Source organism: Saimiri boliviensis, chromosome 1 (assembly GCF_048565385.1).
Source record: "Saimiri boliviensis isolate mSaiBol1 chromosome 1, mSaiBol1.pri, whole genome shotgun sequence".
NCBI classification, from domain to species: Eukaryota; Metazoa; Chordata; class Mammalia; order Primates; family Cebidae; genus Saimiri; species Saimiri boliviensis.
The window spans coordinates 167,226,046-167,243,330 of record NC_133449.1 but is presented as its reverse complement, the minus strand read 5'-3'; the positions used below and the strand labels follow the sequence as shown (position 1 = coordinate 167,243,330).

The following is a 17,285-nucleotide window of genomic DNA, read 5'->3' as shown; positions in this document are numbered from 1 at the left end:
ACCCAGTTCAATTCAGTTGATCTTGAGTGGTATTTTTGTCTCTTGTTAAACCAGACCCTGGGCTTGTCTGGGCAGAGACAGAAGCTGATTTAACAGGATAGAGCACAGCATCCTACTTCCCCACAGACAGGCTGAATTAGAAGCCCCTGTTACAAATAAGAGTTCCGTGAGCTAAAATTTACCAACCCATTTATCAGAGTGACCACAGCCATTTGTCAGGTGACAGACAGCCTGGTCACAACAGAACTGTGTCCTGAGCATGCAAGATTCCATCAACCCTGAAGGACAGCAACAGAGTCTTTCCCATCATTCCAAACCACAACCAAAATTAAGATTCAAACTGGGATGGGGAAGAAACCTCCTTCTTTGGCTGGGAATCTCCACCTTAATCCTTAAAGGACCATAACTGGCAAAATCCTTAGTGTACGGAGAAAAGCAAATTGGAAAGCAAGCCATTTACTAATTCAGAGAAACAACATAGCTAGTGAGGCATACTTTCCAGTTGAAAAAAAAAAAATCAAAATTTTTTGCCCTCCATTTTTTTTTTTTTTTTTTGGTGATGCCCTTTAAGAAAAGTGAATAACAGTAGTACCAAAAAGGTATTTTCCTTTTTTATTTAAAGCAAAAATTTCCCTTTTTAATTGCCTATAGAAGGCAAGATTTCCTTTAATTTTTGTCCATTTGTGTTTCAGAATCAGCACAGGTTTGAAGATTAGACTGTTAGTCATCTGTGCTTTCTTTACCAATTGGCTAGAACGGAACAGGATCACAGCAACGCTGCGGATCTTGGTTACACAGTGTCAGGGCTTTTGTTTTTTGGTGGGGTTTTATCCTCTTCACCACCACCACTCATTCCATTTTTTTTTTTTTTTCCTATTTTTAAGATTAGGGGAAAATGACCGTTAAGAACCAGAAAAATAATTAACCTCTCTGGAACTAGGAAAGATAAAGAAGACTATGATATCATACCACCAAGAAACCAAAAACTAGTTTGATATCGTTTATATTCATTTCTGAAGCTTGCCAGGGATTTCAATCACCTTTCTGAAAAGAGTGGGCTGATAAACTTGCAAATCCATACACAACTCTGAGAATACCCACTGCCAGCATCAAAAAGCAAAGATACTAATTTTTAAGCCAAAAATCTGTACTAACACATGTAATTTCTTAATGTGCCTAAGTTAATTTCTGTACCAATTCAATAAATGGAATTGACTGAACTTCCCAACGCCATTAATTATTAAAATCCATCTGCTTATTCTAATGCTAGTCACCAAGAGCTAGACTCCATCTTTCCAATAAAAATGAGCCCCATGTAGAACTAGGTTTGAATTCTAAAATTCAAAACAGGCATTTCATTTTCTTAAGGCACACTTCCTACACACAGCTATCAGGGGAAAAAGCTATAAATGTCCTGTTCTTTTTCTGAAGTGTGGATATCAATACAAAATTTGTTAAAGAATATTTTTAACAGCTGACTTACATGATCATTTTCCTAATACAGCAATACAGCAACAGACCTATCTGAAAAGTCTGTTTTGGGACATACTTTTCATATCTTATTGGTTAAAGCCCTTGAACCAGAAAAAGACAAGAAAAGAGACAATAAGGCCATCTATATAGATAATTAAATATTTCTCTAACCTGGAGCAAACTCATAGTACTTGAATAAGGCCAAAAACAAACAGAAAATGACTGTTCGAGCTTTCATTCTGCTATTGCAAACATTTGGAAACTTCTGCAACTCTTTCAACTAACATTTTGTCCTCAGTGGGTTGTTTTTTTGTTTTAAATCTGATATATGGAATGTTTGGTGAAACTTCCTATCAACACTGAGACTGGAAACTCAAAGTACAGTCCAAATACATTGTGTTCAATCACTTTCAAGAGCCATCTTTCTTTTTGGGTGGGAGGTGGGCAGATGGGTTGAGGGTGGGAAAAAAATACTATTATTCAGGGGGTTTTGGGAGGGGGAGGGTAACATAAAGAGCAGTGTACAGGAAAGTTTTGTTATTAAAATTGTGTCTACTATAAAAAGTGAACGTTTTTTTTTTTTCACTTTTCCTTGATGACCTATTTTGACATGTAAAACTTGAAAAGCTATTTGTGACACATACAGAAATCTTAAATGAACAATTGTTTTGTACCATGTTCCTCTACAATGCCAAATGTGTCCACTGAAAAAAGGGGCAGCTAATCATCACTTGTCTTCATTCAGAAAAAGGGAAAACTAGGAAAAGAAGAAAGTAAAGGTAAAGTGGTGAGAAGGGAGAGTGCCTAAAAAGCTGTCATGCAATAAGCTGCTGCTCTGTCAAGAGCCTGAGCAAGTGGACAAACAGCTGTCCCAGGCTCACAGGGCCTGGGGTTGGCTGCCCCTCTCTGAATCCTCCATTACAATGAACTGCAACCACAGAGAGCTTTGGAATGGTACGCAATTGCCTGTACCTAGCAAACGGCGACTTGGCCTCTACCCTGGGGGTTGGTTGATGTCCATCCCAGCAGCATCTTGCACACCACTCCTAGAAGGGAGGTCTACAGGTGCTGACACACTGGGACCACAAGAATCCCTACATGACCTCCTCCACCCCAGCTGCCAACTCAGTGAGTATGGATGGGAAAAGAAAGGCAAGATTTTAAATTATAGTTGACCCTTCAATAACACTGGGGTTAGGGATGCCAACCCCTGCTCCACACAGTCAAAAATCTGCATACAACTTTTGACTCCCCCAAAATTTTACTAATAGCTACTGCTGACTAGAAACTTTACTGATAACATAAATGGTCAGCCCATATTAAGTAACATATTTAATACTGTCAGTCAAAATTTAAGACATATTTTATATGTTATATGTATGCTGTATAGTATTCTTACAATAAATATGCTAGATAAAATAAAATGTTATTAAGAAAATTATGGCAGGGCATGGTGGCTCACACCTGTAATCCCAGCACTTTGGGAGGCTGAGGTGGGTGGATCACTTGAAGTCAGGCATTTGAGACCAGTCTGGCCAACATGGTAAAACCCCATCTCTACTAAAAATACGATAATTAGCCAGGCAAACTGGTGTGCGTCTGTAGTCCCAGCTATGCAGGAGACTAGGGCAGGAGAATCACTTGAACCCAGAGGCAGAGGTTGCAGTGAGCCAAGATCATGCCTCTGCACTCCAGCCTGGGCTACAGAGCAAGACTCCATCTCAAAAAAGAAAAAAGAAAATCATAAGAGAAAATACATTTATTACTAAGTAGAATTAAATCACCATAAAGGCCTTCCTTCACCCTTGTCATCATCTTCATGTTGAGTAGGCTAAGAAGGAAGAGAAAGGAGTCGGTCGTACTGTCTCAGGGGTAGCACAGGTGGAAAGAAGTAAGTAGACCTCAGCTGGGCGCGGTGGCTCACGCCTGTAATACCAGCACTTTGGGAGGTCAAGGCAGGTGGATCACCTGAGGCTGGGAGTTCAAGACCAGCCTGACCAACATGGAGAAACCCCGTCTCTCCTAAAAAAAAAATTAGCTGGGTGTGGTGGCGCATGCCTGTAATCCCAGCTACTTGGGAGGCTGAGGCAAGAGAATTACTTGAACCCAGGAGGCAGATATTACAGTGAGCCAAGATCACGCCATTGCACTCCAGCTGGGGCACCCCTGCCAAGATAAGTAGACTTTAACAATTCACGCCCATGTTGCTCAAGGGTCAACTATAATGTCCTTGGCTTGGTACAGATAAACACCCTCAGGACAGTATTCTATACCTGGGCAGCACTGGGGCATAAATTGCCCTAGCTTCCACGAGCTGACTGCCAGGAGTCTGCCATATTTGCCCAGATGCACTTATTGTTTCTCTAGCCCCACAGCAGCATTGTAGAACCAGATGGGAGAATAAGTAAAGCCACACTTTTTCCAACGCTCAGGGAAGCTGGGATCAGAGCAACTAAGAGAACTCTCACACCAGGAATTTCAGCAGTAACTAGGGCAGAAGAAGGAAACATGGAACACAATTTTATTGTCAAACTCATCCTATAAGCACTAGAGGGCATAGGTGATGGTGGTTTTAAACTGCACAAAGGAACACATTCCTACACTTGATAGAGTAAAAAGCAGAGCTTATTAACATAATTCTCCTACATTTTAATTTCGAAAATCCCATTTAAAGCTACAACTGATTTATCAGTTATTTTAATTAATTTTGTTTGTATGCCACAGCATTCTCAGGTTCCCACTCAAATATATAATAGATTCCTCATGGTATGATTAAAATTTTAGGGTAGTCATGTCTCCCTTAGACAAAATATACTACAAATTGTCTTTTACAAAGAGGGAAGGGGAAAAAGAAGTGAAAGTCATAGCTAGTGCAAACATTTCTCCTTAGCATGAATTTGACCATTAGTTTTGGGAACACTCTTAAGGGACATACCTTAAACCTCCCCTTCTACTGTCTGAAGGGGACAGTAAAGAGCAAAAAATCTCCAAAGGCAAGTATAATCAAGCATTGTATCCTGCAAAGCCCACAAATGAAAATACTACCCTCTATATACGGAGGCTGAAGAGCAAAGCCTTGGCCAAGGCCTCCAACTCAGGAACTCCCACTAGAGATCCAGCATGAAGAATTGTCTGTCAATAGCAACCCTGATGGGCAGAGGCCAATGGCTCATGCCTTAGTTCAGAAACAGATTTTAAAACTGCAGTGCTATAGATAATTTCCAAAGCCTGTTTATAGCTTTAAGACTTTACCAAAAACCACATAGAAGAGGCATAAAAACGTCATAAACATACAGGTTTACGGAATATCTACTGACAATTGCGTTTAGAGCATAAGACCTCCATCTTTTAGGCCCTGGTATTTGCACCAAAATAAAATAAATAAATAAAAGAGTTAAAACAAAATCTGTAGGTTGCTTTTCCTGGAAAATCACTAGACCAAAACTCTACTGTATGTATGTATGTTATGTATGTATGTATGTTAGGTATGTATGTATGTAGTTAGAGACCAGCCTCAGCCCACAAATTGTTGGGATTATAGGTGTGAGCCACCATAGCCTCTAAAGACATTTATATTAGCCCACCAATTTAATCATTATGAGGGCCAAAAAAGTTCCTCTTATGGTGAACAAAAACATTTCCCATTGCCTACCTGTCAAATACATGGAGGGCAACTGCTCGGTACCCAAACCTCTAAAAACAATGTTATTTATCATTTACATATAACTTACTTCTATCAAGTCAAGTTAACTTAGAATAAAACTATGTACAGAACAGTTGAAATAAAGATATAAAAAGATCAAAAGCAGGACCCTTAACCGTAAGGGTCCAGGATATGTTTCAGGATCCAAGAACATCTTAAAATTATAATACAATATTGTGTAGGGGTCCAGATGCTTTACCAGATCTAAAGCGTTTTGATAAATTACAAAAGGGGTTAGATCGGCCTAGTAAAGCAATGAAATCGTTACTTCTAGTATACAGTACACACCAATTTGGCCCTGATCTTCCTGGTGGCCAAAGCAAAGAATGAAACCAACAGCTTTCACTGGATAAAGTAGCATACTGGTTTCTCTGGAAAGAGAGACATTTAAGTTAAAAATCCTGTGAATTATTTATAAAATGGAGCCAGCTGTAGGAACAATAAGGAACCATGCTGGACTGTACCTCTAAGGAGCTTCTGGAGAAAAGGCAGAGATGCTCTTCATGTGGACCCTTGATAAAGGCTAAGGTAAGGAGCCTGCACAAGCATGCTGCATGCTCTGTGATGACCTAACCTTTGTCATGACCCAAGGCTGGGTGGAACCTACAAGTTCTGCAAGAATGAACCAAGCACTTTCTTGAAGAACAGCTCATGTTTCCTCTTCATCACATCCCTGGGACCAGACTACAGGGCTCCAACACATAAGGGACATCCAGTAAATACCTACTACGCTATATTACACATCTTCTACACGAGGAGTACAATTTAAAATTAAAAACATCTTCCACTAACATCAGGAATGAAGAGAAGCATATTTCACATAACATCTCTGGTTGTACATGAAACCACCGTTGCAAAATTACAAAAGTGAAAGAAATCTAACATAACTGATTCCACCTTGTTTCTAACCTCACAAGTTGTCTCTGTTCATTCCTATGCATAGGCTAAGCTAACTATGGGAGGAATTTAGTTTATAATTTAGCCGAGGAATTTAGTTTACAGCTTTAAAGCAAGGATGATCATAGTCCCTTCCCAAAAACCAACCCCTACCCCCCGTTCTGGGTCTGAAACTGCCTTTGTAAAACTAATGAAAGGTGGTAAGGTTAAAATTATTCTGATAAGGTTTAAGCATAGCTAAACAGTGGCCCGTTACTGTTTCCTAACTTGCTTTCTTTAATTGTTTACTGGTCAAGAGTTGCAAGATTTGTAACTTTCCTAACTGCTTCTATAAATAACATCACTACTGTGAAACTTAAGACTGGTGGGCAACAGAGCCAGACTCTGTCTTTTTTTTAAAAAAAAAAAAAAAAAAAAAAAAGGCCAAATGCAGTGGTGGCTCATGCCTATAATCCCAGCACTTTGAGAAGTTGGCAGATCACTTGAGGTCAGCGTTTTGAGATCAGTCTGGCCAACATGGCAAAACCCTGTCTTCTAAAAATACAAAAGTAGCTGGGTGTGGTAAACCTGTAGTTCCAGCTACTTGGGAGGCTGAGGTGGGAGGATCACTTGAGTCTCAGAAGCAGAGGTTGCAGTGAGCGAACAACACACCACTGTACTCCAGCCTAGACAACAGAGCAAAATCCCATCTCTTAAAAAAAAAAAAAAAAAAAAAAAAAAAAAAAAAGATAAAAAGACTGGTGTTTGAGATATTTTTCAGACTGCATTCTAGTGGACCAACTGATACCACCTGGACTGGTGACCCATACCAACAAACTGTTTCAACACCACTATGATTTCATGCCCAGCCCAATCAATCTGCAGTATCCATTCCCTAGCCATTGCTTACCAAACCATCTTGAAAAATCTAATCTTCAAATTCTCTGGGAGATGGATTTGAAAGGTATCTTGTCCACCTAAAATGGCCTTGCGATTTTAAACTCTTTCTCTGCTGCAACTCCTACTGTCTCAGGATACTGGCTTTTTCTGTGCAGTAGGCAAGAAGAACCCAACTGGGCTGTAAAATGCTTTTGATACTTACATGTGTTCTCCTTAGGTAAGAATCTTTAAGACAATAACTGAAAATTTCTTAAGAACACATTTAAGCCAGGCGCGGTGGCTCAAGCCTGTAATCCCAGCACTTTGGGAGGCTGAGGCGGGTGGATCACGAGGTCAGGAGATCGAGACCATCCTGGTCAACACGGTGAAACCCCGTCTCTACTAAAAATACAAAAAATTAGCTGGGCATGGTGGCGCGTGCCTGTAATCCCAGCTACTCAGGTGGATGAGGCAGAAGAATTGCCTGAACCCAGGAGGCGGAGGTTGCGGTGAGCCGAGATCGTGCCATTGCACTCCAGCCTGGGTAACAAGAGCGAAATTCCGTCTCAAAAAAAAGAAAGAACACATTTAAAAAGATAAAGTAGCTGAGCGTGGTGGCTCACACCTATAATCCTAGCACTTTGGGAGTCCCAAGTGGGCAGATCATGAGGTCAGGAGTTCAAGACCCACCTGACCAACACAGTGAAACCCTATCTCTACTAAAAAATACAAAAAAATAGCCAAGCATGGTGGTGTGTGCCTGTAGTCCCTGCTACTCTGGAGGCTGAGGCAGGAGAATCACTTGAACCTGGGAGGTGGACGTTGTAGTGAACCGAGACTGCACCACTGCATTCCAGTTTGGGCAACAAAGTGAAATTTCATCTCCAAAAAAAAATAAATAAATAAAGCAGGTGGGTGCAGTGGCTCACACCTGGAATCCCAGCACTTTGGGAGCCTAAAGGAAGAGGACTGCTTAAGCCCAGGAGCTCAAGACCAACATGGACAACATGGCAAAACCCTGTCTCTACAAAAATATATATATGTACAAAAATTAGCCAGGTGTGCTTAAGCCCAGGAGTTCAAGACCAGCATGGACAACATGGCAAAACCCTGTCTCTACAAAAATATATATATGTACAAAAATTAGCCAGGTGTAGTGATACTTTCCTGTAGTCCCAACTACCGGGGAGGCTGAGGCAGGAGGATCACATGAGCCCAGGAAATCAAGGCTGCACTGAGCCATGATTATACCACTCCACTCCAGCCTAGGCAACAGAGCAAGATGCTGTCTCAAAAAAATAAATTACACATGTAAAAAAAAAGATAAACCAATCATTAGCCTGAATAATGGTCAGAAATTTAACTGTCTCTTTCTAGAAGCCACTAAAAAAAAAAAAAAGCTGGATTTTCAACAGGAGGAAGTTAAGTTGCACAGCAGTTAGCAGCCCTGCTCCACACTTGAGCCTGTGACCCTTGACAAGTCCTTCAACCTTTATGTGCCTTGGGCCTTTGACCTGTAAAACAGAATTAATAGCAAAAACCACCACAGGAGGGTTTATTTATGTAAAGTCCTGAGGCCAGCACAGAATAAGTGCTCACAATTGTTTCTGCTATTTTTAATAGCAAGATGTAGAGAGTGAAATGCTACAGATCCATCAAATAGAGAATGTAATCACATTAAAGACATGTTAGACCCATTTGCTGCTTCCTAAAACCCTGCTTTCTAGTCTTTCTTCTCTAAGTTAATGTGCAGTATTCAAAATGAGAACTGATAATTAGCTAGAACTTTCAGTAAACCTCAACACCTTATTACACTTTTTACATCTAATATTGATATAAAACTGACCACATTATCTCACAGTCAAGTAATCTGCTTTTCAAAATGTACTATAATAGTAGATATAATATTACTTTGGTTTAGCTTTATGAATCAAGGCTAAATTTCTAAAGGTTTAAAATTCCTAATTCAAAAATTCCTTCGAAGTAAGGTAGTTACCTAAAATCAAGTGATGTCTTTTCTTTGGTCAACAAAATTACATAGGACAACAAGTACTACCCATTATCATAAAAAGATGTTATTTTTTTCATAAGAAATCATTTCACTGACGTCTCAGCTTCAGACAATTATATTTTAGGACAAAATACATGGCTGAGAATTAAGGATCACTATTATGTTCCTATTTGCTTAGAAAAAAATGTACCTTGAGTCTATCACATCTAATTTAGGAAACAGCCCTTTCAATTGTGGCAGATTTGGTTCCAAGGCAGATCTGCCAGAATTATTGAGGGGTGTGGGCAGGAGAGGTATGAGAATTTAAAAACACAAAGAAAATCCATTAGTTCAATGCACGCAGGAGCATATGTTTTGTGATAGCTGGATAGTAATCCTTCATATTACTGAAATCTCATTTCCATAGAAAGCTTGCTCAGAATTAACCTATCTCAATGAAAGACTCACACACAATCTTATCAGAACTTATCAGATATTATGGCCCAGATTTTTCAAGTCAAGAAAACTTCCTTCTTGGTACTGTCTTTCTGAGATCATAATCTAGTTTATCCAACAAGGAAAATCCTCTTATCTCCTCTTTCAACCACAACTTTTCTCTACTTTCCCACATCTCTTGACCCTGGGTTTACTACCTGCTTCTCTCAAATTCACAAAACTAAGTGCCTATCAGCTGCAAAACAATCTACACAATTTGGAAATCACAATAAAAAAAAAAACACAGTCACTCATCTGAGCTATCTTTTCAGTCCACCCTTCTCTTTGCTCTTTATACAAATTCAAGTATAAAATACCATTTATTCATTTTGCTTTCACTTTTAAAAGTCCAAGAATACCTGCCCTTTTTCTTTTAATAATGAGCATTCACTCTAATTCTATGATCAAATAAAGTCCAACAACCTTCACATCTTTAATAAAATTTGCTCTTTTGCTGAATGGGGAATGTAAATTGGGCCGTAGAAGATACGGCAAAAATTTCATAAATGTAGAATTCTTGGGGTAAGAATAGGCAGTAATCTTTCATTCCAGTTTTCTTGTAATTCCACAGAATTGGCCACAAGAAATCTGCAACCTTTCATGTCAAAGTATGTTCTACCACAGTTTTGGATCCAAACAGAGAAAAAGACAGGAAGATCAGGCACTAGCAACTACTCCATGCACAGATCACCCATGTGGTACACACATTAAGAACGGTGTTCAGAGCCGGTTGTGGTGGCTCACGTCTGTAATCCCAGCACTTTGGGAGGCTGAGGCAGGCAGATAACCTGAGGTCAGTAGTTCGAAACAAGCCTGGCCAACATGGTGAAACCCCATCTCTACTGAAAATACAAAAAGTAGCCAGGTGTGGTTGTGCGTTCCTGTAATCCCAGCTACTCAGGAAGCTGAGGCAGAAGAATCTGTTGAATCCGGCAGGTGGAGAGTTAGTGACCCAAGATCATGTCATTGCACGCCAGCCTGGGCAACAGAACGAGACTCTGTCTTAAAAATATATATATATATACATATATATAAATTAAAAAAATAATTAGTTCAGGAGTGCCTTGACAGTGCTACCTCTCTATTTTCCCTTGAAATTTACCAGGAGAAAAAAAAGGCAGTGGGAAAGAAAAGAAAAATAATAGACCATCCTCAGCACACTCCTGCAGGCAACTGGGACATCACTACATCTCCCTCTTTTCTCCTGAAAGTTCCTTCAAGCCAACGTGTGCAAAACTGCTCTCTGATACTTACTGTCAACTTCCAACAACTAGAGCCCATTTTATTACTGTGTTAAGACTGCCAGTCTTTGGGAGGCCAAGGCGGGTGGATCACCTGAGGTCAGGAGTTCAAGACCAGTCTGGGCAACATGGTGAAACCCTGTCTTTACTAAAAATACAAACATTAGCCTGGCATGGTGACACGTGCCTGTAATCCCAGCTACTAGGGAGGCTGAGGCAGGAGAATTGCTTGAGCCCGGAAGGCGGAGGTTGCGGTGAGCTGAGATTGGGCCATTGCACTCCAGCCTAGGCGACAGAACAAGACTCCATCTCCAAAAACAAGACAAAACAAAACAAAACAAACTGTCAGTCTAAGATTTATCTGTTATTCCACATGAAAACCTAACAGCAGGCAGTCAGGAATTTTCTTAGTTTTGATGCAGTATTCCTATAGTGTCAAAAAAAAATTACAGTGCATAAGTAATATCATCATTTAGACACTCAATTTGTGCTTGCTTTGAATTAGATGTGAGAACAGGATAAACTGTAAAGGGTTTATCTGAAGTTCAGCTGACATTCCCACCAAATCCATCCCACCAAATCTACCACCCTAATAACTTTGAAATTATTAAACAAATATATTTCCAGTAAAAACATAAACCTACTGGCTTTCCAAAAACAATCATCAGTATTTGATTTATTCATCAATTATTTCCACATCAGAGGTACTGCAATGGAATATAATCAATATTTTGAAGATAACACCTTTCCAGTATTTTGTATCAGTCTTTACATACATACATAAACACACACACACACACACACACACACACACACACACACACACACTCTCTCTCTCTCTCTCTCTCTCTTTCAGTTTAAATTGAGAAGGGAGTATAGGGGTTAGATATACTTATGAAAGGCTAGACTCTCTTACTCTCTTCTGTTTTTTTGTTTTGTTTTTTAGACTGGGTCTTGCTCTGCTACCCAGGATGGAATGCAGAGTCACAATCTCAGTTCTCTGCAACCTCTGCCTCCTGGGCTTAAGTGATTCTCCCAAGTAGCTTGGACTGCAGGCGCATTGCACCACATCTGCCTAATTTTTGTATTTATTGTAGAGATGGGGTTTTGCCACGTTGCCCAGGCCAGTCTCAAACTCCTGGGCTCAAGCAACCCACCTGCCATGGCCTCACAAAGTGCTGGGATTACAGGCATGCGCCACCACACCAAGCCCTGTTATTTGTAACTAGCATTTTAACTAATTTAATACCAAGACCTGATATTAACTAAGACTAAGAGTACTATGAGTAGAACATATCAGAAAAGTGGGGGATGCGGAGCAGTTAAGGTTCAATATGTGACATATTAAAGTTAGAATGTTTATTAGCCATCCAAGTAGAGGTGATAAGTCCAGGGGAATGGTCCAGGCTGGAAACATAAATTTAGAAGTCATCATCCGTGAATAGAGGTATTTAAAGTCACGAACCTAGATGAGATCACCAAGGGAATGGGTATAGATGGAGAAGAGACTCACAAAACCATCCTTTTCTCCTAAACCAGTCTGAGGAATCTTAAACAATACCTATAAAATAGCAGTCACGGAAAAAAAATTAAAAAAAAGGAGAGGTATCAAGGAAAGCATTCCCTCAACATCAAAGCCACTTGAACAAATCATGTTCTACTGGAAAACTAAAAGGAATATGGTCAGCTTGATTCATGAAAAGGACTGGAAACATGACATGTCAAAGGAATTTTTAATCAATGAAGAATCTACATATATACCAGTTAGGAATTGAGAATGATGACTACAATAACAAGCCCATCATTCATACTATGCTCTATGCCAAGTAAGCTGGCAAGTAAGGTGGAGATGGCACTGTCCTCAAGTCAATGTAATAAAATGAAGAACCAATGAAAGATCATGAACAATCAGAAAGGCAGGGTTTAATTCTGAGGGAAATGTAGAACTCATGTACTTGAACTACAAGACAGCCAAAGGCTGGGCGCCGTGGCTCACACCTGTAATCCCAGCACTTTGGGAGGCCAAGGCAGGCAGATAACTTGAGGTCAGGAGTTCGAGACCAACCTGGCCAAAGTGGTGAAACCCAATCTCTACTAAAACTACAAACAAAATCAGCTGGACCTGGTGGTGGGTGCTTGTAATCCCAGCCACTCAGGAGGCCGAGGCAGGAGAATTGCTTGAACCAGGGAGGCAGAGGTTGCAGTGAGCCAAGATTGTGCCACTGTACTCCAGCCTGGGCAACACAATGAGACTCCACCTCAAAAAAAAAAAAAAAAAAAACCATACACACACACACACACACACACACAGCCAAACATTCCATTAAAAAGGATAATCATATAATTTTATCTTGATAGGGGTTTGTGTTATAAGTTATGTGCATCTATCAAAATCATTAATAGTACACAAGATTTGTACATTTCACTATGTATATAAGTTACCTTTAAAAACACTGGGACAGGTGCAGTAGCTCATACCTATAATCATAGCATTTTGGGAGGCCAAGGTGGCAGGATCACTTGAGCCCAGGAGTTCAAGACCAGACTGGGCATGACATAGCAAGAAACTGTCTCTTTAAAAAGAATAAAATTAACCAGCTGTCGTGGTGTACACTTGTGCTGCCAGCTACTCAGGAAGCTCAGATAGGAAGATTGCTGGTGCCCAGGAGCTCAGGGCTTCAGTGAGCAGTGTTAACAACACTGCATTCCAGCCTGGGCAACGGAGCAAGAACCTGACTCAAAATTTAAAAAAAAAAAAAAAAAATTTCTTTTTTTGCTCTAATTAATGACACATATGGTACAGTGTTTAGAGGTGAATATACAAGGGTCTGCAACTGAATTTGAAATGTATCGAAACAGTAAGATGGGTATAGGGATGACTAAATATGTCTCAAAGGAAACATTTTAAAATGTAATAGCATCTAGGAAGTGGATTCATATATGAGTATTCATTATCTAATTCTTTCAGCTTCTCTACATCTATAATTTTCAAAATAAAGTGTTTGAAAGGAAATTGTAAGTTACAGTAATCTAATACACAATTAATTTCAAGTAGACCTTACAGTGTTATACACAGTGGTTAAGGGCTCAAATTCTGGAGCCAGGCTGGGTTCAAAGTGTAGCACCTCTGCTTACTAGCTATGGGACCTTGTATAAATCATTTAACCTGTATGAATTAACAGTACCATGCTTCATGCTTTGATGATTAAATATGAATGGATAGTGTCACCCAGATTACTGATATTCAGAAAACAGAAAGGCACTTAAGAATGCAGTGGAGCTCACACCTGTAATCCCAGAACTTTGGGAGGCCAAGGTGGGAGGATTGCTTGAGGCCAGGAGTTGGAGATCAGCCTGGGAAGCAATGCAAAGACCCCATCTCTTAAAGAAAATTAAAAAAAATTTAAAGAATGCAGTGGAGAAATGAGCACTGAATTTGGTATAAAAGGAATAGCAGGATTTCAATATGGCTGGGTACAGGGATAGCCAGAGCCAGTAATCTGAGCAATGATGCCCATTAATCGTGAAGTTACTCTGGGCTTGGCCAAAGTAGGAACAAATGACAAGAAGCCTTTGGGGCTAGGAAGGGAGCTTAGATTTAACATGGTTGACAAGAGCAGTCACTCCAGATTTCTGAAGACAGCTAGGATATGATGATCAAAGCAGTGATTTAGAAAGACGTATTCTGGCAATTTTTCTTGTTTTGCAAAGAAAAATCCATAACTTCCACTATTAGAAAAGGAAAATGGATGCCCAGAGGACTCCCAATCCCGGTCTGAGGTCAGGAAACAGAGAGTTAGGAGCCTTAGGGCACTGAGCAGCTGTTACATTTAAGCCCACTTTGGCCCAGGCCCTTACTTGCTTCCCCAACCCCCTGGGCCTCCCCAATTTGCACCTGTTCTAGCCTTCCACTCAGCTGTCCTGCAGCAAACACTCTACCCTCTAACTTCCACCAGCTGAAGAGAAGAGAGAGGAGAAGAGAGAAGAGAGGGAAGAGGGAAGAGAGAAGAGAAGAGAAAAGAGAAGAGAAGAGACAAAAAGGCTATTAAGGGAGATAAAGAGATTTATTTAAAGGTCAGGCAAAGGTAAGAACCAATGGTGAGTTGAAAAAGAACAAATGATTCTTTCCAAGAGAAACAGGCAGCAGATTGGGGCATAAGGGAAAAACATGAAAGAAATAATTCATTCACCAGAATATACCAAAGATAGCCTTGGAGTTCCCATGATAACTTTCAAGTGTTCATTATTAATCTCTAGTCTAAAACTATTTTCTGAAAAGATACATAATTTCTCTCTAAAATACTTCCATATTTACAGCTTTCTTGTCAAGTCTCAATGGAGATTTATACTCATAAATTAGGCACAGAAAAGGTAGAACCAGTTTCTACCTTGTAAAACATGGGGCAGAGAAAGGAAATGCTCTTGCTTGAGTCCCATTACCCTAGTAAAATCTATCCTTTTGCCAATCTTAGCCATGTACTCTTAAAATTTTAGCAAGTTAAAGTAAACAATAATTTCTAGCTGCCTAACATGGTGCAAATATTAAACAGAAGTGCAGGCCAGGCACAGTGGCTTCTGCCTGTAATCCCTGCCCTTTGGGACTCCAAGGCAGGAAGATCATTTGAGGCCAGGCATTTGAGATCAGCCTGGGCAACATGGCAAGACACTGTTATAACAAAGAATTTTAAAATTAGCCGGGTGTGGCAACATGCACCTGTAGTCCTAGCTACTTGGGTGGTGACGTGGGAGATCACTTGAGCCTGGGAGTTTGAAGCTTTGGTGAGTTAGGATCACGCCACTATACTTGAACATGGGCAACAGAGTGAGACCCTATCTGTTTTATTCTTTACAAAAAAAATAAAGAAAGAAAGAAAAGAAAAGCACCACCACAGTGTAGTGAGAATGTTAATTTTCATTAACATTCTCCCTCACATACTACAAAAGAGTGTCTTATTAAAAGGTTTAATTTGTTACGTTCATATATAAGAGGTTCATTAATGGCTTCACTGTTAGAAATCTCAGTAGAACTGCTGGTTTTGTTAAAAACTATGTGGCATGGCTATCAACGTAATTTTAATAAAAGCCCCAAGCCATTATGTTATCTTCCCATCTTAACAGAAATTAAAGATAAGAAATGACATCTTAAGGGTTATACTTAGAAAAGAAAAAAAAAAAAAACAAGTTTCAGGATTTTTGAATCCCTTCATTCTCTACCCAAAATTAGTTCTATCAGGTCCCTAGTTCCCTTCTCCAGGGTCAAATATTTTCTTCTTCTTTAGAAAGATTCTTTCAGAAATCGTAATTACAAGAGTTCTTCAAAGTCTCAAGTAATAATATACATGTCTTTTCACATTTTCATTACAATCAAGACTAGCAACTAAAATTTCTCTACTTAGGCAAACTACAAAAATTGTGAAATGCCAGACAGCAAAATTCTACTGCCATTTTTATTTAGTCAACCCAAATGGAAAGTACCTACCAAAAATCAACTCTTGCTGCTTTTCCAGCTCTTTTTTTTAGGAGGGTGGGGGGGGGTGTTGTTTTGTTTGGGGGGTAGGGGATGAAGTCTTGCTCTGTTGCCCAGACTGGAATGCAGTGGTGCAATCTTGGCTTACTGCAATCTCCTCCTCCTGGGTTCAAGCAATTCCCTGCCTTGGCCTCCCAAGTAGCTGGGATTACAGGTGCCCACCACCATGCCCAGCTAATTGTTGTATTTTTAGTAGAGATGGGGTTTCACCATCTTGGTCAGGCTGGTCTTGAACTTGTGGCCTCATGATCTACCCACCTCAGCCTCCCCAAGTGCTGGGATTACAGGAATAAGCCAATGTGCCTGGCCTCCGGCTCTTTTTATAAGGAAAGAGACATACTTACAGTGGGCAAAGTAAATATCTCATCTTGCCCACCAAACACTGTACAAAATTATGGACTCCCCAACACCCCCAGGCAAGTGCCAGCAACTAAAAACCACTGGTAAAACAGCATTCTAAGTTTTAAAAAAGGAAGATGAAAACTCACCTGGATGCAAATTTTTAGGAAACCGGAAAAAACAACAGTTTAACCCAGTATGAAATGAGTTTTCTCTCATTGACAGTAAAGGGCTTCTACTGTAAAATCTGTAATTTCCTGCATCCACAATTATATTAATATCTATCTATAGAATATACAAGTGCTGGGTGGTTAGCTTGTTTGGTTAAAACATGACAGTTTAAAAGCCAGTCATAGGTTTGGTGTTTGAGTGGACCAGTTTTTCTCTTCACACTCTAAATCTCAATTTTTTTTCTCTTCTCTGAAATGGAAAGTATCTGTCAACGGTTATAACAGGTACTCAAAAATGTGAGTTCAGTGAAAATACATTACCAGTGCTGGAGGGAAATCACTCAGTGTATGTCCCGTGGAGTATGAAGCACACAGGATGTGCATACACAGGATGACATTATTACATAAGCCATCATTACCCTTTTTAATGAAGTGTCTAGTGTCTACATAGAATAAGGGGGAACAATGTGGTATGACAAAAAATTATCCAAAGAAGGAGGAACTGAAAAATGTCTAAAGAGAGGCTTACTGGGAAACGTTTTTCTAATAGAGAGGCTCAGTGGGTCAAATCAAATTTGCATTTAAAATCATT

At 39.9% G+C, this 17,285-nt stretch overlaps 1 protein-coding gene and 1 pseudogene across 1 annotated transcript in view; one reads left to right on the top strand and one right to left on the bottom strand.

Moving 5' to 3' along the window:
* The window catches only part of CTNNA1 (catenin alpha 1), a 183,073-nt gene that overhangs the window by 66,052 nt on the left and 99,736 nt on the right, over positions 1 to 17,285 (bottom strand). The gene's annotated exons all lie outside the window — the stretch shown is intronic.
* LOC120363574 (DNA-directed RNA polymerases I, II, and III subunit RPABC5 pseudogene) overlaps positions 1 to 17,285 on the top strand; it is a 35,683-nt pseudogene that overhangs the window by 758 nt on the left and 17,640 nt on the right.